General features: G+C 42.9%; 2 long non-coding RNA genes across 2 annotated transcripts in view; one reads left to right on the top strand and one right to left on the bottom strand.

The window, feature by feature from the left end:
* The window catches only part of LOC311609468, a 60,848-nt gene that overhangs the window by 7,523 nt on the left and 30,617 nt on the right, over window positions 1-22,708 (top strand). The gene's annotated exons all lie outside the window — the stretch shown is intronic.
* LOC311609471 lies at window positions 8,425-21,484 on the bottom strand. Its single transcript, XR_014783398.1, has 3 exons — window positions 21,406-21,484; window positions 9,442-9,520; window positions 8,425-9,340 (listed from the first exon to the last, which is right to left on the bottom strand). It is a non-coding gene; the product is annotated as an uncharacterized lncRNA (long non-coding RNA).

Genomic DNA, 22,708 nt, shown 5'->3' with positions numbered 1-22,708 from the left:
CCTAAGTGAAAAGAGCATCTCTGAAAAAAACAAGATAGAAAATTATTTCTAACTTTTTTAAGAAAATGATAAAAGAATTAAATGTTTTTATTGCTTTGTACTACAGAAGATTTTATAGTAGTAGAAAGTGAATTTTTATCTATACTTTTTTAATTTTCAGATTTTTGCACTCTAGAAAGTATGAATGCTTAGCCACCATTTCCTGACCATCTTAGTGTGCATGCAAGGGACACATCTTACTCTATAAGCAGTCCAGGAAATACTTTTTCTTGCATCTGTTTTCCAATCTGCTAACCCCTTTTATACTTCAGGAAACTAAAGCCACATATGGTTCTATAAATTATTCATGTGTATATCAAATGCATATGTAAATTGTCCATATACGTTAATCTGTAATGTGCCCTCCCCCCCAATGCACATGAATACATACAATAGAAAGAATTACCGTACTCTTAAAGCTGCCTAAAGACTTATAGACTGGCCAAGCTCCCATGTAAACTCTCAGTGTGATAGAGGCCAATTTATTGCGGATCTCTGCAGTTCTGAGATGCTTTACAGGGCAGTGATTCAGAGTCTAGACTTTGGACCCAAACTGCCTGGTTTGAACTGCCATTTGCTGGAACAATGGAGCTACCAGGAGAATACACTGTAGAGACAGCCAACAGCTCTACTCTGAAATCCATCACTGTGCCTTGTGAGGACCTTGGTTCTCTCAGCTCCTTAACTAAGCATATCAAAAATGGTCAAGCCAGCCTGTTTCTACACGTAAAATTCCTCTAATAGCCAGCTTACATCCTTTGTTTCGTTAAGCCTTCCTTTGGTAATCTACAGTACCTTCCCCGTCACTTGGTCTGGGGTCACACTTGAACTATCAAGTGATTAACCGCCCAGTCCTTCCCAGCTCCTTTCCCATCTCACAAAAACCCTACACATATAATTCCGTCTTGGCATCTCCTCAGGTAACAACATTGAGACCAATTTTAGTACATGGGACATTTGTGATCTGTGGCATAAGACTGCAGCTTATGTTGACCTGGGACAGTGTCCCAGTGGAGTAAAGACTGTAGCAGGTGTGAGGATACAAGGACTTGGAAAATAGAGTGGGAACAATGCCCACAAAGACAACAGAATGGCTGGATACAGTGCTGGAGTCCTAAAGAAGGGAAGTGAGAAATGGCGGTTAAGCGATTAGTAGCTAAAAGTGAGAAGCCCTGTGCCAACATATAAGGAGGCCTTTAGCACCTGAAACAGGACAGGTCTAGCTGAACTGCGGCTTATGAGCTCATTGTTGAGAGGCACAGCACCCCACTCACATCTGAGCATCGAAAAGTTAGGCAAGTCTGTTGGTCTGATAGAAAGGACCCTGAACATGGGATGAGGTCATCTGGTTGGTACCCCAGATTCCCACTGGTTTAGCTGGCAGGCTTGCTATGCTAGGAAAAAAGGCCTCTTGCTTCCCTCCTTGAACTGCCTTTCACTTCCCTTCCTGGATCCCAAGCCAATCACTAGGATTAAATCCCAGCACAACCCAGCTAAGACAAGCTGACATGTTCTGGCAGGAACCAGGAGCATACACCTGGGACTGGGTATTAACGGTGCTTGGTTCTGTGCATTGAAGGCTATCATGATGAAGCCAAATAAAAACTGAAACTGCCTCTTGTTCCAAGACAGATCAGACACAAAAGTGTATGTTGGAAAAAGAGAGATTCATGCACCGATTTTAAGACCTAAAAGATGGAGGAGAGATGTTCCTGGCTGAAGCCATCAATTTGCCAGGCTCCCCTCTAACCCAGATGGCTTTTGGAGAATGACTGTGGACTGTTTCTGACTTATCTCAGATCCCAGCCTCTAGCCTGGACTCACCCTTCAGCGTACTAATACTACCACATGCACAAAGTGATTTGGCAAATGCATTTATTCTATTCCAGTTGGGAAAAAGGAAGACAAAATAGTTCACTTCCACAAAATGCAGACAATAATATTAATTTGGAATGAGTTGTGCCTCAAGGGTGTTAACTCCTCCACCCTCAATCATAATAAAATGAATTAATCTGATTGATGTAAATATTAGAACAATAGCCTTATTCTCTTTTATCGACCACATTGTCCTGACTGGAGATGAACAAAAGACAGCCACTATGCTGAGTACCTTTCTAAGACATGTGCTCCAGAAGAAGAGAAGCAAACACTGTAAATTGTACTTAAAAAAGGAGAGGGAGGTGGATGGAAAGATGGCTCAGAGGTTAAGAGCACTGTCTGTTGTTCCAAAGGGCCTGAGTTCAATTCCCAGCAACCACATGGTGGCTCCTAACCATCTATAATGAGATCTATATTGCTCTCTTCTGGCAGGCAGGTGCATATGCGGGCAGAATGTTGTATACATAATAAATAAATCCATCTTTTAAAAAAAAGCTTGCCTGCATGTTCCTGTGTGTGTGTGCATGTAGAGGCCAAAAGCAACCTCAAGTGTCATCCTCAGGAATGCCATCTCCCTCCTTTGAGACAGGATCCAGAGCTCACCAAATTAAGTTAGACTGGCTGGCCAGTGAGCCAGTCCTCCTCTCTTTGTCTTCCCAGCACTTAGATTCCAAGTGCATGCCAGCAAGCCTGGCATTTTTATGCCTGTTTGAAGATTGAACTCAGATCCTCATGTTTGTAAGGCAATCAATGGCTTAGCTATTGCCCAAGCCTTCCTACTTGAGAAAAGTTTGGGTTTTTTTGTTTGTTTGTTTGTTTTTGCTTTGTTTTGTTTTTTAAGAGTTATTTGTTTATATGAATGCTTGTCTGCATGTACACCGGAAAGTTAGTAGATGGCATCAGACCCCATTGCAGATGGCTGTGAGCTCCCAAGTGGTTGTTGGGAATTGAACTCGGGACCTCTGGAAGAGCAGCCAGTGATCTTAACCACTGAGCCATCTCTCCAGCTCCCTTGAGAAAAGTTTTTAAAGTTCCCGTGCTCGCTCAGTGTTAGTAGTAGGGAAAGGTGTGATGGGTAGCTTATAGAAATTCCAGTAGAAGAATCATAGCTCAAGCTTTTCCGGTTCTGGAGCAGGTTGATGCCACTTGCGATAGAGAACCAAATCCCCACTGAGATAGCTGCTCTCGTGGCACTGGACCCTGTAGAGACAAACCAGAGGGCATGAAAACTTGCTCTTCCAAACTCTGCTAACATAGGGTGAGCAAGTCCTCAATAGTTCCTGCCTCACAAATAGGTCTGTCAGGTATATTGGCCCAGAAAGCTGAAGATGATGCTCCACTGTTATAGAGAGTTTTGGGTGACTGTTCAGGCAGCAAACTGTCTCTGTCTGCTTCTCATTTTAGAAGCTGCTAATCTGCACTCCCAGCATACTGGGGTAATTAAGTTTATTCCTTTGCAAGTCTCTGATGGGGTTGAAGACCAGATAGTTTCGTTTTACAATGAAGATTAGTTGTTTAGGGGTTAAGATGATTTTAGGTCTAGATAGATGTTTTAAGTTGATAATGATGAGATATGATAGATATTGATTTACATTCAGAATTTTAGATGCACCAAGATAAGAAAGATGTTTTCTTCAAGGTTGCCAAATACAAATAGCCAAAACACTATCAATGTAACATTTATATAATTCCTGATTGTTTTGTGGTTCTTCTTGCTGTAGGTAGTTTTGTGTATGTGTGTGTGTGTATGTAATAATATAAATGTATATCTAAAAATATAAATAAATAAATAAATAAATAAATAAATACTTGCTCTTCCTAGCCCCTCGGGAATATACCTTCAGCCATCCCAGAAGTATTTATTAGTCTACATTCTGTGGAAAGAAACACTGCCCTTCTTACAGCTTCACCTTCTCATTTATAACACAATGAGCTCATGATGTTTAGTTGACAGATTAAAACCCACTATGATGGAAGTACCAGGATACCGTAACCTTTTCTTCTGCCGCCATTCATTTGGCCCTTTCTTAATTTTTGATGCAATATGATGCCCCAGGCTCACCTACATTCCCAATTCCAACCCTAGACTCAGCTGGGTTTCTGAGGAGCCCTGTTTATTTTCCATAGCAAATGGTATTCTGTATCCAAAACCTCAGTGCCAAGTGTGCTCAAGCTAGTGGCAGGTCATTTCCTGTCGTTCTCCTCAGCAGACAGTGATGCTCATATCTCTAGCTAGTTCAACATATTAAAACAAAAACCAAAAATCAAGTTATGGTCATTCATGGTAGTACATGCCTTAATCCTAGCACTCAGGAGACAGAGGCAGGCAGATCTCTGTAAGTTCAACCCAGCTTGGTCTATGTAATGAATTCCAGGCTAACTAGGGCTACACAGTGAAAGCCTGTCTCAATGAGGCAAAACAACCCAAAAGTGTATCCTGATCCCCTCAGCGCCATATTAAGAATGCTTTCTAGGTTTCCTGGCTGCCATATTTCACCCTCACTCAGCAGGAAGAAACCTCACTGCCATTAGCTTCATGAATATTCATTTGCTCCAGGGTATAATATACAGAAACTAATTTCAGAATTACTCCCTGATATTATCACACAAAGAAAACTTACTGGAGTTCTAGGTGGCCCATCTCTTCTCAGATACCTCTCAACTTGGTCGCTGAAGTGCCGACCGTGGAGTAAACGTAACAGTCAAACTTGGGCCCCAAGTAGCCCTGTGTAGGCCAGGAGCAGGGCATCCCACACTCTAGGCTGCCTAAGTTACTAGGTTCAAGCCTGTCTGCTCTAACTAAACATGCCTCACACGGAACCGTTTGATTTGGACAATAGTAGCTCATCAGGGCTTTGTCTTACGGGACTTAGTGCTTATAATCATGTCACCAGGAATTGCCACCTCAGCTGAATGAAAGGGCAGACTTCCCCCAATGGTGTTGTTTGATCCTTTTAGAAGCAGACCTTAATATATTGCTTTTAAGTCATTTCTACCCATGTGATGTATGTAAAGCTCGATTCTCAGTTGTGTCTTTTTGTACCTTGCATTATGACCTCATCCTTAAAAAAAAAAAAAATCAGGTTTTAAAAGGTACAAAGCCAAATGTTTCTGAACAAATATTTAGGAAATTGTTGGAAGGAAAAGGTGCTGTCAAAGCCAGTGTTCCAAAAGTGTAAGGCTGGTGCGCTCACACCAAAAACAATTGATTTTTTTATTTTTCTTTTCTTTTCTTTATTTATTTATTTATTTATTTAGGAGATGGAATGTTGCAGTTACTTGGAATAGAAATTCAGAGGCTAGGATTTTGTGTGGTGTGCTGTCAGCACCAAGCCTCCAGAGCTCCAGTCACTTGTGTCTTCATAAGGGTGTCTTCTCCTCTATGACAGTCTGTTGTAACGTACTAAACACCACTAAACAACCTTAACTTGCTCTGCTGGTTTGAATGAGACTAGCCCCCATAGGCTCGTATATTTGAGTAGTTGATGACCAGTGGGTGGAACTATTTGGGAAGGATTAGGAGGCGTGGCCCTTTTGGAGGAGGTGTGTCAAGGGGCTGGCTCCACCCATCCCTCATCTGTTTGTTCCACTTCCTGCTTTCAGGTGAAGGTGTAAGCCCTGTCACCTTGCCTTCCCTCTCCACCGTCGTGGACTCTAACCCTCTGAACCCACAAGCCCAATTAAATGCTTTTTTTGTTTGTTTGTTTGTTTTGTTTTGTTTTGTTTTTTGAGACAGGGCTTCTCTGTGTAGCCTTGGCTGTCCTGGACTCACTTTGCAGACCAGACTGGCCTCGAACTCACAGCAATCCTCGTGCCTCTGCCTCCCGGTTGCTGGGATTAAAGGTGGGCGCCACCACACCCAGTTTAAGTGCCTTCTTATGGTGTTTTATCAGAGCGGTGGAAGGGTAACTACAACATGTGCCATCTTAGCAATAATCTGTAAGCAAACATGAGCAGTTGCTTCCCTGCTGCTAGCGTCTTCCGGGAAGGCTTACACTGTGGCTGTTAACTTCAGTGTCCACCATCATCCCGTACTCTAGGCTCTGCCTGGAACATGAGCAGAGACTGACTGCTTTTACCAACCAGATAGCGGGTGCATGGACTTGCCTGTTTTTCTTGGCGTTTTACCCTTCCTAGTAACTATTTTCTCTTTACTAAAATCAGATTTTGCATTGTGTCCTTAAAGGGCTCAGCCTACTTCCTGTGAACTTGTGTAACTAAGAAGATGTTAGGGAGATCAAGGAAAATCACTTTTAATCTTTGAAAAGCACCTTGACCTAGTTTATAAGGCCATGTCCAAGCTACCGCTCCACAGATGGACAAGCTTTGATACTATCTCACCTAACTGGCCTTAAATTAGTCTATCTGTAATTATATAATTAGTCAAAAATATGGATATGGGGGAAAAAAGCCTTCAGCATCAGTTTTACATTGATGGGCTTGCTGCAGGTGTTAAGACAGTCTAGCTGGGGTTCCTTTAAGAGAGGTTAATTTTTAAGCCAAATAGTACTGACTGGGTAGGCAGCTTAAGGACGCCCCCCAGTGATACCCACTTCGTAATGTCTGTGCTCTTTCTTATCTCCTCCCTTTCCCTCCTTACCCATCCTCCTCGTTTTTTTAAAGCCCTTTCTTACACTTTGGTACAAAAATCTGTTCCAGTCTCATCTTCTACTTCCCCAGATCCAACCCCAGAGTCAGCTGTTTCTCTAGGAGCCCTCGTTTATTTTTGGTCAAGAATGGTATCCCCAAACCAAGGTCTTCGTTGAGAGAAATCTCACTCCTGATCCTTCCCCACCCCTCTGGCTGCCTCCTCACTTTCCGTCTTTTAGCCTCTCATCGAGGCCCATCGTCATCCTCTCGACTGCGCTAATGAAAAGCAGGGACCCACGGAAGGCTAAGGGCCAAGAAGCTAGGCAGGAAATGAATCCTGTCAGTGGGAGTGGGCTCACACACGCCCTCTCCTTTCCAATGGAGCCAGACATGACACCGGCTGTGGCCTGACCCTGTGAATGTGGACTTGTGAGAAATTTGCCAGTCAGAGGACGTAGCCAAGTTGTGTCTAGATCACCGGCCAAAAGACCCTGTAGATAATAAGTTGGGTGTTTGAGGTTGTTCGATTTTGGAGTGATTTATTACTAATTCATGGATAACCAGTAGATTGTCTTTTTTTTTTTTTAAAGTCACAAAGGACCTTCATGGTTCCCGTTTTCTGTTACAGCTTTAACTGGCATTTCCAGGTAAAATAGATGTGACCCTGGCTACACATTAGACCAGTTCTGAACTGGTCTAAGGCAGAACTCTTGTCTCCATAGTTTTAAAAGTCCCCACCCCCAAGTAATTCTGATGTGGGTAGATGAAGAATTGCAGGTGTAGCACAGATGGATTTATTAAGCACTTTCTGAACGTCAGGTATAAAAGCCGTAACACAGGACATGATGCGATGCGCACCTGCCTTCCAGGTAAAGAGAGCGCCATGCAAGACAAATTTTAATTACAATAATGACAAATGTTCCAGTAGAGTTGCAAAGGATAGAAGGGAAAAGGCAAGGAACCCTCTAAGTCAGCTGATAAAAATCAGGAAAGATTTCACTGAGAAACGGTTGGGCCCAGCCTTCAGGTAAGTATAAAAGCTAGTCAGCATAAAGATGGCAGAGTGAGAGTTAGGATGTCCAGGGATCAAGGGAGCCAGAGCTGGCATGTGCTTATTTGAGTAAGAAGGGTGGGGGGGGGAGAGATCTCTAGAGGGTAGGGGAAGTGCTGACAGAGCACAAAACTGAGAGTTGGGCAGTCTGAGCATGAAAGGCGAGGACTTGGCTTGGGGAGATGGCTCCTTACTCAGGGCTACCAAAGCAACTGAGTTTGGTCTGGGAGTTCAAGTCTGGTGTCGCTGTGGTAGGAAGCTTGGGTTGGCTGCGCTCAGGAGGAGGGCTATAGCCTGAGACAGGTGAGAGAGAAAGGGAGAGAGAGAGAGACAGAGAGAGACAGAGAGAGACAGAGAGAGAGAGAGATGAGATGAGATGAGGATGGAGTTGTCAGTGCCTTTTGCCAGGAGAGCACTTGGGACTGGACGCTGTGTTCTGTTTGGGAAGGAAGCTCTGCATATCTCTGTGCTTAGCGGTTTGTTGTCAGCTTTTAATAAGGTTTAGAAGAGCTTTTTCTGTTTTCTTGTGTATTTGTGTTTTTCTTTCTTTTGAGACAAAGCTTAGGTGGCCCAGGCTGACCCTGATTTTCTGACCCTCTTCATCTGCCTCCAGATTGGGCTTGCAGAATGGTACCACCATACTCCGCTCAGAGAGACCTTGAGGATTAGCTGTGTTAACTGTGAGAACACATTCTATTTCATGATGACCCACACTGCTTTGCACTCTATTTTCATCCACTGGCTGCGGTTTATTCCCTTTTCTCTTTTTAGGTACCTTTGCCCCAAACTAAAGTCTTAGTTTGCCCAGCAATCAGTAGAATATTGACATCAGATTTTGTTTACATTTATTTTATTTTTTAGGATTTCATACATGAGTTCTGTGTTTACATCCTTTCATTCTTCCCTTCCCCCAATTCCTCCTATGTCCTAACCCCCTCTAAAATTCATAACCTCTCATTAATTATTATTGTTATATTCACCTACATAAACTCACATATATGAATATAACAATAACACTATACATACACAATCTGCTGAGTCCACTGAGTGTTCTCATATATACATGTCTTTAGGGATAACCACTCGGCATTTGGGTTTTGAGCCTAGTATTTAATGGCTGACATCTCTCCAGCCCAGAGCTGGCCAGTTAGGATTAGATAACCAATCAGGGGCTTACCCCTGGAAAAGGCTCCTCTCTTGAGTATTTTTTTTTAAAAGATCTATTTATTATACAGTATTCTGTCCCCATGTGCCTGCACACCAGAAGAGGGCACCAGATCTCATTGTAGATGGTTGTGAGCCACCATGTGGTTGCTGGGAATTGAACTCAGGACCTTTGGAAGAACAGACAGTGCTCTTAACCTCTGAGCCATCTCTCTAGCCTGATACTCCCTCTCTTAATAGCCATTAATTGCCTGTAGCTCTTCATCTCCAGGCGGGGACTTGTGGGTGATACCATTCGTGTTTCTTGCTAATGATCCAGGCATTGTTTAAAGAGCAATACTGCCTAAGACACTTCGCCCCGCCCCCTGCCCAGAGTGTCAGAGTGAGCACGGATTCTTCCTGTGGATCCACAACATGGACGCCTCCTTTCCAGCTGCAGTCTGCTCACCTGGTGTGTGGGTCCTTTTAATTTTTTATTAAGTGATGAAGACACTTTAGTATTCCCATTGCTTCATCTTGATGCTTTGAACTTTTCAAGCTGTTTCTCTTTCCCCCTTAGTCTGGATAGCTTCTGTGTCCCCACAAGAGGAGGAGCAGTCGCAGAGAAACGTAACTGAACTTTACTGTGGCAAAAAGAAAAAAAAAAACCAATTATAAGGTCTGGACATCGAGCCTGAGGCTGGCGATTAAAAAAAGAAAAGAAAAGAAAAGATGCTTACGTCTGCATAACTTGACTTGTATCTCTTTAGTAAATCAAACCTGCAATCCCACTTGGCTGCCTCTAAGTCACACAGGCGTCTGCCAACAAGAACATTAATGAACTCAGTATCTCACACAGGTTTATTCATGTAGAACACACGATTGCTTAGCCTCCTTTCCAGCTGCTGCCTGGGCTCCAGCTGATGGGCTGGAAAGCTGGGCCAGGCCATCACTTAGTCCCAGGATCTTGTAGGTCATGGTCTCTAATTCTGCTGACCAGTTTTAGGGCGGCATGACTTTGAAAACCCACCTGGAGGTAATTCTGGTCACAAAAAAACAAAACAACAACAGAAAAAACCTTTATGAATCTCGGCTCCTTTTCTACCTTTGTTCTTCCTAACTTTATGCTCTTGTGACAAGAGTACATAATTATGTTCCACTCTGTTTTTGGAACTTGGTTTACCTCGTGGGTTTATAGTTTTGGCTTATTCCAGAATAAACAGTTCCTCCTTAGGTTTCTCCAAAGGGTATGAGAGCATTTAAAGAAATGAGCTAAAGGTGCTATGAACCCAATTTGTTAAAAAAAAAAAAAAGTAATAGAATTATATATAGATCATTTGCATTTGTTCCCAAACTCTTCTGCAGGCAGAGTCTAATGGAAGTCTATAAAATTCTAAATCCCAGGCCATATGCCAGACCAATTAACTCACCACTTCTGAGGGCTGGCTACGGGCATCAGGAGTATTTTGACTCCTCAGGTCATGCCCGTGTGCAGACATGCCTGGAAACCAGTGATCTGGACAAGGCGGTTGGATGACTGTGAGGCAGCACAGCTGTGGCTTGTTCTTCTCCCCGGCCCAGCCCTGCCCTTGGTGGTATGGTTTGTTTGTTTGTTTTTTAACCTTCCAGCATCTTTATTATCTCCATCCACAGAGAACTCTGAGGGTGTGAGGCTAAGCAGGGACACCAGACGAGACATAACCAAAAGGCCGCAATCCCTGCAGAAGCAGGGGCCACCAAATGGATGTAAAGCAGATAGCTACACCTGTTTGGGGGGAGGTCAATGTTATTTTCTTTAAGCATGTCACTAATGACAAAGATTTATTTTCTCTTGCAATGTCAGACACTGAGGGCTTCTCAAACAGTTTGTGGGCTCTGATTAATAAGATACAAGTTTGTTGTTGTTGTTTCTTGGGGGTTTTTTGTTTTTTGTTTGTTGTTTGTTTTGTTTTGTTTTGTTTTGTTTGAGCTGTAAGCTTTAGAATTCCCTTGCTTTGGAATTCCTTTGTGTCGGTCAGGTATAGCTTGGCAGTAAAGCAGGGAGTCCTGTGAGCACTTGGTGAGAACGGCCCGCTTGTTGTGTTTAAAGAAATCACAATCTGATTGAGAAATGGTTACTGGAAACCTTAAATTTGGGGCTGGAGAGATGGCTCAGTGGTTAAGAGCACTGTCTGCTCTTCCTAGAGGTTCTGAGTTCAATTCCCAGTAACCACATGGTTCACAACCATCAATAATGTGACCTAATGTGCACTGTATACCTAATAAATAAATACATCTTTTAAAAAAAGAAAACCTTAAATTTCTGTACATGCATAACACATTAGTTATTTCTGTAAATAACTACCTAGCTGTCCAAAAAAACTGAGGAGAGTGGGATTTTAATTATAGCAAGAATTGTTTACTCATAGGTGAATTTACATGTCCAGAGCTCAGAGCCTCTAGCATTGCACAACCAATTAAATGCTGGCTTATAAAACTTTAAAACTAATAGTGTAACTCGGTTATTTTGTTAGCTATACCTTGAGAGAGATAAGTTGAAATAAAATCTTATAATTGAAGTAGTTGGATGATTGCAATTATCCGAATATAGATGTGGCTGTGACTTAAAGGAAAATAAGCAAGTTCAGTGTGACTCACTATTTGAAAGCTTACTTCATCTTTGACTACTACCACTGAGGAGTGGGAACCAAGGACAGCTGGAATCCAATCCTTCATAATACCTGTCAGGGATGATATTCAGGAACAATCCTGCTTAGGAAATGCATGTTTGATTTTTTTCCCCTCATATTTAATTCTGTATATAATTATTTGGGGTGTGCTAGTATAAAGAAATGAGTCCCACAGGATACTTGTAAAGCAAGAATTTAGGTCACAGTTTTTGGTGGCTGAACGTCCTGACTCATCTCATGTTGATGGGCAGACAGAGACAGCTGGGGCACATTAACAGTGACGTATGAGCCAGAGCAGAGAGGCCAGGCCTCCTCCTTTAAAACCACCTCATGGGAACTCAGGAGGGGCTGAAGAGACAGCTTGGTGATTAGAGGCACTGGCTGCTTTTCCAGAGAACCCATGTTGAAGTCCCAGCACCCACATGACTGCTAACAACCATTTATAACTGGTTCCTGGGGATCTGCTCTGCCTTCTAGCCTCTGCAAGCTGTGAACACACCTGGTGCATAGACATACATGCAGGCAAAACACATAAAATGAAAATAATACATCTTTAAAAGAAAACTTCCGTGGATCTAGGGACCTTCCTTTCCAAGGCATGCACTATGGACTTGTTTTATCTTAGAATTCTCTCTTCGAGTTAGTCCAAGGCCTCACTGTTTAAAGGTGTCACCCGTGTCACCCTCTTCCAATACCACCACTTTGGAGACTCAGGCTATAATCTGTTTTCTATGCTTATAGAAATAAACACTTTTTTTTTTACCACATGACTTTCATATACATGCATGTATAAACTTCTACCTGCTTATTTTGTGTGCATATGTACACATGCGAAGGCACATGCACACTTACTATGGCACGCACATAGAGCTCAGAGGACAGTTTGTGAGAGTGTTTCTACATTCTGCCTTGTTCTTAGGCAGCGTTTCTCTTGTTTCCACTAATACTCGCATGTATGCCCAGGAGCCTCTAGCTAATTCTGCTGTGTCTGCCTGCCATTGTGCCATAGCAGTGCCGAGACAACAAGTGAGTGCCGCCACATCCCGCGTTTTCCGTGGGCTCAATGGGACAAACTCGGGTGGCCAGGCTTGGCAGCAAGAGCTGTTTCCCACCAAGCCATTTTCCAGACCTCTAGAAGTCTCTCCGTGTGTGAAGAGAAGTTCAGTTCATCTAGTTTCCCAGGAAGGATCATTCTGACTGACCTTTCTGTGGATACACAGTATCTTACTGACAGCTTTTTTTTTTAAATCTGGGGCACACATTTAAGCTGGGCAGTGGTGGCACATGCCTTTAGTCCCAGCACTTGGGAGGCAGAGTGAGGCAGAAAGCTGTGAGTTCGAGGCCAGCCTGGTCTACAAAGTGAGTCCAGGACAGTCAAGGCTACACAGAGATACCCTGTCTCGAAAAACAAACAAAACAAAGATTATTTCAGGGGCATAGATGAGATTAAAATTAAAAAAAAAAAAAATAAGGGAAATATCTAGGGAAATTTGTCAGTTACCATGGTGGGGACAAAAGGCTGGAAATTGTCATCATAACAGTAGGAGAAACCCAGCACTTGGGGAGCACGGGCAGGAGGATCATCACAATTTTGAGGCTAGTCTGGCTCACATAGCAAATTCCAGGTGAGCTCCAGCAAGACGTGGTGTCGGAAAAACAAAACTACGACAACGACAACAGAGAAGTGGAAACAACGAGAGCCAAGGAACTCCCCGTCCTCTGGTGTACTCCCCCCCCCCCCCCCCCACGGCCCCCAGACTGCCGCTGCCACATTATATTCTAAGTTCCTGTATATAACACATGCCACGGAAACGGGAATGGAAATGTTGTTTTCTTAGCGTTAGAATTCTTCAATATTATGCATCCTGGTATCCCAAGAAGAGCCTTATATTTCAAAGGATACTGGTATTTCAAGGAACAGACTTTTGGGAGCAGTGAATTGCTACATCATGGTCTGGTGCTTTGTTTTTGTTAATTGCTTCCCCCCTTCCCCACCGCCAAGATTGTTACTGTTTACGAACAGACTATCACGTACCCCAAGTATTGCTGTAGAACCTTGCCTCCCTGTTTGACCAATAAAAGGCCCACACCTGGGCAGGGTAGAAGAAAGGGGCGGAGCAAAGGCTCAAGGGCTTCCGGGACAGAAGGATCTTGGGTAAGAGAAAGGTACCAGAGGAGAAACAAGGAACAGAATCGCACGGCATAAAGAAGAACCACATGGACCAGGAAGGAGAACTCCAAAGGCCTGCATGGAAAGACGTGGCCCAGGTGAACAGCATAAGCAAGTATTTGGGGATTATGGATGGGAAATAGCCCAGATAGAAACGATTAAGGCAGCCGGGCGTGGTGGCGCACGCCTTTAATCCCAGCACTCGGGAGGCAAAGGCAGGCGGATCGTTGTGAGTTCGAGGCCAGCCTCGAACAAAGTGAGTCCAGGACAGCCAAGGCTACACAGAGAAACCCTGTCTCAAAAAAAAAAAAAAAGAGAAAGAAAAGAAAAGAAAGAAACGATTAAGGCATATGGCATGGGAGATAATGGGAGGTAGTTTAAGGGGTTAATATCTGCCCAACCCCAGTTAAAATAAGGCTTATTCTAAAATACAACAGGTGCCTGCGTCTTTTATTGATTATAATAGCAGGTTATATAATACCGCTGTAATAATCATAGGCTATTTAAGAATATTCTTATACATTTTATATTTTCTACAACAGTGAATTATACAATAGTCTGATATATTGGGTAAAAGGTCATATGTAGACTACGTGCTTGGGCACCATGTAATAGGAGTGGCCACACAGCTTTGCTATCGTCTGGGCTACTTAGCTGTCTCTTTAACTGTGAGACTCAGCAGAGGGTGCCCTTGATGCGGCAGGAAAGACTCTCATCTGCACTGTGACACGTGCCCTTTCCGCCTCTAGTGTTTCCCTTCAGTTTGTTGGCATGTTGAATTCCATTGGCTGGTTTTTCTAATGTTAAGCCAAGTCTATGTCTATGAAAATCTCACTTGGTCATGCTGTACAGCTTTGCAAAAGCATATTGTTGTATTTGATGTGGGGAGTTTTTATTTGGATCTCTGTTCGTGTAAAATATTAGCTGGTAGTTGTCTTTTATCGTAGTGGCTTTGTCTGGTCTGTGGTGGCATTCCTAGTTAGCTTTGGAGAATCGTTAGGAATCCTTCCTTTTCTATTTCTTGTGCCAATATACAATCTGACATCACAAAGTCTGTTTGGTTTTTATCCTTTCCATATTCATAACTCCATATGCTGGCAATGACAGTCCCACCTCCCATTACCTTTCTTTATCAGTGGATGGCCCTGTTTGCAGCCAGCATTCCCACCGCCTTATACAAAGACAAATGCATATACAAATGCCCCTTACACAAAGACAAACGCATATACAAATGTCCCTTATACAAACGTCTCCTTCCTCCTAGAGCTTTGCTGCCTCTCCTGATCTATTTCCTGCCCATATGGACATCTACCTTGCACCACTCACACTGGCAGACACCCAGGGCCAGATGTCTCATAGCTTAGACACCCTCTTCACCTTCCTTTTCCAACCATTTGTGAAACTATTCCTGCCAACCAATCCTGTTTTGTTCAATTATAGCTCCGTATTATCTACACGCAGTTGGCAAATAACAAATGTCGAATCAATACGTATTTAAAAAAAAAACAATTATGATTATATTGACATTCTGACAAAATCGTCATCAGACTTGTTGGAGTTTGCATTGCTGTGAACTTGCTGCACAGCCATAGGCATATTAACTTTTTAAACTTGTACATTAAGTGGGATGATGGTAAGAAATCATATAAAAAGCCTAAAAATAAAAAATAAAAAAATAAAAAGCTCAAAAGCTGGGTGTAGTGGCACACACCTTTAATCCCAGCACTCGGGAGGCAGAGGCAGGTGGATCACTGTGAGTTCAAGGCCAGCCTGATCTCCAAAATGAGTCCAGGACAGCCAAGGATACTCAGAGAAACCCTGTCTTAAAAAACCTAAAAAATAAAAAGAAATCATAGTATGCAAATGACGTCACATGCTTGCGCCTGTGTGCCCTGTGCCATCCTAAAGACAGCATCTATTAAGTCATGTGACCCAGAAAGTGGTCTTTCCAAGTTCATGCTGTGATTTTCATTATCCTACACAAGAGAAAGCTGTTGCTGGGGGTAGGAGCTTTTGTCTGTTTTGTTTCATAGATGGAAACAGAAAACAAAGACTCCCAGGTCACACAGCTGGAACCCAAACACTGTTTCCCTGGAGAGAGTACTGCCCGACACCCATGAAGTGTCCTGGGACAGTGTTTGTCACCGCGTGCCCTGGCAAGTAATAACCATGCTAACACATAACATGAGAAATTATGATAGCTCGTGGTCATGACACTGCACAACCAGACTGAGGAGGATGAGCCACTCTTCACCTGACCGTGAGCAGGTAGCAGAATTTTTTACTACCTGGAGTTTAAAGTCCTCTCTGTTGTACATAGGTGAAGGGGGGCCTTTTATATAGAAAGAAGACAGACTATAAATAGACGGTGATAGGAAGAGGTACGTCCAGTTGATCGAGATTGAGGTAGGGGTTAATGATACACCAGAAACAACAGAATTAGCAGTGGGCATCAGGAGGAGCTGGAATGATTGTGAGGAAAAAACAACAGACATCTTCCAGCCCAGGACTTAAAAGCAGCTGAAAGTCCACAGACCCACTAATAGGCCAAGTGAGTGAGTGCAGCTGGCACATGATAGGTGCTCAGCATATTCTTGTCCACAGTCTGCCAATGCTTTAAAAATCTAATTTGCGTTTCCAGTTAGAAGTGCAAGCATAAGATAAAAAGGAAACCAACAGAGGGTAATGTCTGAGAAATTATGGAGCCCGGGAAGAAGATAGGTACTGCAGCAGAAAGACAGAGAAATAGATGGTCAGAGCAGAAGCCTCCGAGTGAGGAGAGCTGAAGGGAAACTCAATTTACATTACAAAATCCCCTAAGACTCAGGAAAAAGAGGGTGAAGATGAGGTTAAGGTTTCTCTGACAGTGTGTTAATGAAGCAATTATTCTCTTAGCCCTTTCCCTGTTTTGCGTGCAGCAACAGCTCTGACCCTCTCTGCATGCAGACTGTTGCCTGTCAACCCAGCACGCTCCTGGTAGAAATATAGAAATCTGCTCTAGGGAAAGAAAGGAGTAACCCCAACGTCGGGAACTCCCTCAGGGGATCCCCAAGCCATGGGCCCAGCTAGATTGCCCAACGGGGAGGATGTCAGCCAAGGAAGCACAACTTTGGGATTTCAACTCCGCTCTCTGACAGACAACTTTGCAGTTGAACAAACAACCAGACAGTGGCAAAAATGCAAGGAAAGTCTCTGGTATGAGTGATTGCAAAAAATCTTGAAAGAAACACAGTCACTTCAGGGAGGTGACAACCACCACTGACATATCCAAAGAATTCATGACTTCTTATGTTTTTTGTTTTGTTTCTGTTTTTTTTTTTTTAATAAGACAAGGTTTCTTTGTGTAGCCTTGGCTATCCCGGACTCGATTAGACCAGGCTGGCCTCAAGCTCACAGAGACCCGCCTGCCTCTGCTTCCCACAGTGCTGGGATTATAGGCGTGTCACCTAGACCAGCTTCTTATGCTTTTGGGGGGGGGGGTGGGAGTGTTGTTTGTTTGTTTGTTTTGTGTATGTGTGTAATTGATGCTATCCTAGAAAACAAATAGACAAAGAACATGGAAAAATTAACTCACTTTCTAGCATAAAATTATGCCAGCCAGTAAATACGAAATTGATTTAAATACAGTAGCTGATAGACCTAGAAGATAGAACTTAGGAAATACTTTAGAACACTGATTTTTTTTTCCTTTGGCTGGAAGTTTTTGTTTGTTTGTTTGTTTGTTTGTTTTATTATATTTTTAAGATGGAGAAAGCAGGAAAGAGGAGATAAGACAATTAGAAGCCCAGCACAGAAGATACCTGAGTGATGAGAGTTTCCCTAAAAAGAAAAAGGAACAGGGAAGACAGAACCAGGAAATGTAATGCGAGAAAAGGATTAGATGAGAGCTATTACTGCAACAGCTAGTTAGTGCTGGGGAGATGCTGGATTGCAAACACAAGGACACGAGTTCAAGCCCCAGAGCCCACGTGGACACACACATACACGGAGAGGAAGGGGGAGGGAGAGAGGGAGGGAGAAATGGAGGGAGAGAGAGAGAGAGAGAGAGAGAGAGAGAGAGAGAGAGAGAGAGAGAGAGAGAGAGAGAGAGAGCGCGCGCACACCTGCCATGATGTTTGTAACCCCAGTGCTGGGGAGGCAGAGACAGCTTGATTCACTAGAGCTTGCTGGACAACCAGCCTAGCTGATCAAGAGTCCCAAGGCAGTGCGAGACCCTGTATCAAAAAACCAGAAACAGAAACAAAAACAAAAAACATGAATAGCACCTAAGAAATAACATGTGAATGTGAGGTTGTCTTCTGACCCCCACATGCACACACACACACACACACACACACACACACACACACACACACACACACACAAAGAATATGTAATTAAGTAAAGATATGAAAGAAAGCCAAGTGCAGACCAATGACAAGTGTGTGTCACAAATCCTATTTAATATAAACCCATGAGCCTCCATTTCAATAAAAAAAAATATAGGAAGGAAATAAAGTCATAGTGTGTTACTCAGCCCAGGAAGATAGCACTTAAGTAATGTAAGGAAGGGATAATGACCTAAGCAGTTGTCATAGAGCCAAATGTGTGGATTCAAGGCATGAAGTCTGTGCAAGACCAGAGAGTCAATGACAACCAGACTCTGACTTTCTTTATTGGGAAATCAACAAATAATGTCTGAAATGGAAAAGTCGAGAATTTACAATTAATTAGAACTACTAAGAAGAAACCAGAGTTGGGAGGAAGAAAGGAAACTGATCTTTTAACAAGGTCTTGATTGACGCTTAGTATCTACATTTAAATTGTTAATTTGCTATTTTGTGTGTATATATGACGTGGGAAAACTTTTAGGAATTAATTCTTTCCTTTCACTCTAGGACCCAGAGACTGGAATAGGGTATTTAGGCTTTTGTGGCCAGTGCCTTTCTTCATCTGCAGAGCCATCTCAGCAGCCTGTTTGACCCTTTCAGCTATTTACAAATCCTGTAAATTTAGTGAAAAAAACAAGAGCTCCAAGTTAGTTTAAAAGTGTTATCAGAAACAACTAAAAATAAAACTTATATAGTAGAACACAGAAGAAACTCGTGAGTAAAGGTATTTTGCCTAAAATGTATCCTATTGTTTATCTACTGATTCAACCAGTTGGTTTTAGCCAATTCTTTTTGCCACCTCCCTCCCCGCCCCCCTTATTTTTTAAATTTGAGTCTCACTATGAAGCCTTAACTGGTCTGGAACTTACTGTATAGGAGTTGAACTCAGGAGATCTGTGTGCTTGGCTTTCCAAAGGATTAAAGGTGTGTGCCAGCATGCCCCACTTCTTTACCTCTACTCTTTTTTCAGTTAAAAAAAAAGTGGAAACAGGTATGTATTGTTCACATGCACAGGCTCTGTTAGATCAATGTTTATAGTGCATTATCCATAGGGAAATTAAAAAATATAGCTAGCCAGGCTCGGGGGTGCATGCCTGTAATCCAGCACTCAGGAGGCAGAGGCAGGAGGATCCCTGAGTTCAGGGCCAGCCTGGTCTACAAAGCCAGTCCAGGACAGCCAGGGCTACACAGAGAGACCCTGACTCGAAAAATAGCTAAGCTATTGTCTTTATTCCAAAGGAAAGTTCAATAAAAAGAGTTGCAAACTTATTATTAAGTAAACTTCAGACTAGAAGAAGGTACTGATCAAATGAAGTAACGTTGCTAAATATCATGATAAAGGTGATAAATTTTGTACAATATCAGGTGTATATATTCTATATTTCTGGTAGAGACTATCCTTTTGTTCAGGCATGCATGATGAGAACTTTCCACACAGTTTCTGTTAGCCATGAGCAGTGTGCCTTACCTTCTGGTTAATGTATAGCGAGCTTGGCGTTCGTTCAAATACAACTTCCCAGATCCTAGATCCGAGGATGAGGCACCAGTCAAAGCTGTCTTCTTTGCCTGTCGACCTTACAGCTAACCCGAAACAGACTGTTTACCACTGTGAATTCTGAGTTTGCACACAACACTTAAAGTGTCTCTTTAGTTTTGCTAACGCTGAAATGAGAATAACCATGCTGGCTTACTTATTACAGAAGTTCCAAAAAGGTAGCTGCAATGTCTGTCAACAACTTCCAGCAAAAAAAGTAAAATATTTGTTGGTTACAATATTACAGTGGAGTTTTAAATATCAGGTAGAGACTGAATTGTTTCAACTTTTCAGAGTGTCTTCATAAACAGATACGATGTAGTAAAAGAGAGTCAACTGTTGAATTCATTCATTATAAATGTGTAAATATATATCCAAGTCTTATTTACTAGATTCCATCTCCTAACTTCTTGTCAAGAAGAAAACATGTATTTTTTTTTTTAACGAATCTCCAAAATGCTAACTCAATAGTGTAGTCATGGTCACTGAACCATCTATATTGAGCTCCTACCAAAGTAAATGAATACAGGACATTTTTTGCCCATGCCATAAGCAACAACTTGACAGGCCCCATAAAGTTTCTGGTTACACGTTTTTTGAGTAACCACATTTTGAGTTACAAGGATGACAGATCTCATGGCCATTAAAAGTTACGACGCCCCCACCCCATTAGATAGTTCAGTCGTATCTAGCTTATTCATTTCTGCCTTCACATTGGGTAACTAAGGAAACAATGATGTCATTGCTCAGTGGTGCTCAAAAACTTCCCTGCTTAGGCCTCTGCTTTGGGGAGCCTGCAATCCTCGCTAGCCCTCACCCCTGCCACTGGAATAAACCAATACAACTTTTCTTTTTTTCTGAGATACTGATAGGGAAGATGATATTCTGTTATAGATATGACAATTTAAATAATATACTATATAGTTTCAGGAAAAAATAAGCTAAAGTGTACTATTTCTGAGAAGTCCTCTGCATTTTCAATAGGAGTTTTTTGAGGTGCAGTGACAATATGAAACCAACTGTGTGACTCCAGGTTCCCAATAATTCCACCAAACTGTGTCCTGTGGACCCTTGACCTCTTGACAGCATTCAGCACAGCTGAGTCCTTTTGTCAGTTTTGTTTTGTCATTAAGTGCTGGCCCTCTATTATGGTTTGAACTTGAATTGTCCCTCAAAAGTTCATATCTGGAAGGCTTGGTCCTCACTTTCTGGTGCTAGCCTGATGGCTGTGGAGTTTTCAAGCAGTGAGGTCTGGGTGTCCAAATCAGATGACCAGGGGAGGGGCTCTGAAGATTGTCCCTATCCCCGGTTCTGCTTCCTGTTGTGACATGACCTCGTGCTTGCACTGCAGTCACAGCAGCCTAACCTGCTACTGCCAGGATACCCTTCCCACTACCGTGGACCGAGACCCTCTGAATCCAGAAGCAAAAACAAACCATTCATTCCTCCAGAAAATTGGTTCTGTGAGATATTTGGTCACCATGATAAGAAAACCTAACTGACGCATTTCTCCCAAAAGTAGAGCCCACGATAATCATTTGGGGGTGGGAATGGAGAGGTGGTTATTTAGGCAAAGATTCCAAGGAGCTTTAGTGAGCATTCAGAGGACTAAAGGTGAGTTCAAAGTTATGTTTTGGAGGTGTCCACAATCACAGGCGACTCAGAACTGTCTGTGAGGGGATCAAAAGGAATCGAGTATCTAATGGGTCTTGTCCCACATCTCCAGGACAGACTTACGTCATACACTCAGCCCCAGCTATGCATAAGTGTTGGTGGATTCATGAAGAGTCCTACTCCAAGGTTAGAGAGACCTAGGACAGAAAGTGCGAAGTGCCTAGATTCTGCTGGCAGTAAGGAGGCACCCAGCCTTGAAGCACTGAATGGAGTTTAGGTTGAGCCAACACAAAAGGGAACAACACTCTGCTTTTCTCACAGAGATCTAGAGGGAGATCAGTACACACCTGCTCTCACACATTTGCACGTGCTAGGTGGGTGCTCTACCACAGGGCAAGCTGCACCCCATCCTAGATTTTTAAACTTTCAGACAAAGATGTTGTTCATCTCATGAAGCTATTGTGAGGATGGCATAAGATAATGCAGAGAAAATGCTGAGCATATCTTAATCGCTGTTGCCATTGTCATCATCATCATCGTCATCATCATCATCATCATCATCCTCAATCTTAGTTCTCCATTCACTAAAGTAGAACTCCAAACCTGTGAAGTAAATGCTTGTTTTGTTTTCATACTGTCTCTTCCTCATCTCCGTTTAGAATCAAGCTCATCTCAGTCTTAATCTTAACACTTTCATCTTACTCCATCTCATCGTCTCTTCTCATCGTCCATCTTTCACCGTAAAGATTAGGAACGTGTTACAAGGCAAGCGTCTTTATGGTAGTCATCACCCAGTGTATCTGCTGCCTTCCCACTGGTGTGGCAAAGCACCCTGGCCACGGCAGCTTAGAGAAAGGCTTACCTGGGCTTAAAGGGTTAGAGTCCATGATGGTAAAGTAAAAGCATGGTGGCGGGAGCAGAAGCCAGGGCTCATATTTTGACCTGCAAGCATGAAACAGAGAAAGGGTGAACTCAGAATGACGTGCCTCTTTGAACTGTCAAAGCCTGTCTGCAGTAACATCACCCCAAAGCCTTGGTTCTACTAGGGACCAAGTATTCAAATGTCCAACCCTCTAGGGACGTACCCATTCAAACCACCATACTCAGGTCATGAAATGGTCCCGGGACCCCCGCCAACCACTACCCATCTTACTCATGGGTGCAGAATTGACCACTCATTGACTTGCAGCCCCATTTTTATTGTTTTTGTATGATGTTGTCTATCCACGGTTCAGCCTTACCCTTTCTAGTTCAATCCTTATGTGCAATAGTTTAGTCTAGACTAATTTTGTGTGTTTTTAATTTCTTCCACAATTAATTAGCTGAAGAACCTGGACCGTTTTGAGTGTTCCCTGTGCTCTAGCTCTGTGGCACAGTTCACCATGGTCCCCTGTCTTCTGCGTTCCTTGAAAACTAGATGTAGACACTTGGCCAAACTCAGGCGAGATCTTTTCTGTAAGATTTCAGAAGGTTGTGTTGTTTCTCTTGTAAAATGGCACCATTGTCTAAAGCAGTGGTCCTCAGCCTTCCTCACGCCGCACAGCCCTTTAACACAGCTCCTCAGGTTGTGGTGACCCCCAACCATAAAATTATTTTCGTTGCTACTTCATAACTGTAATTTTGCTACTGCTCTGAGTCACAATGTAAACA

This window comes from Acomys minous, assembly GCF_964271855.1.
Source record: "Acomys minous genome assembly, chromosome: 11".
In the NCBI taxonomy this organism is placed as follows: Eukaryota; Metazoa; Chordata; class Mammalia; order Rodentia; family Muridae; genus Acomys; species Acomys minous.
The sequence above is the reverse complement of the archived record's forward strand: the minus strand, read 5'-3'. Positions and strand labels throughout refer to the sequence as shown.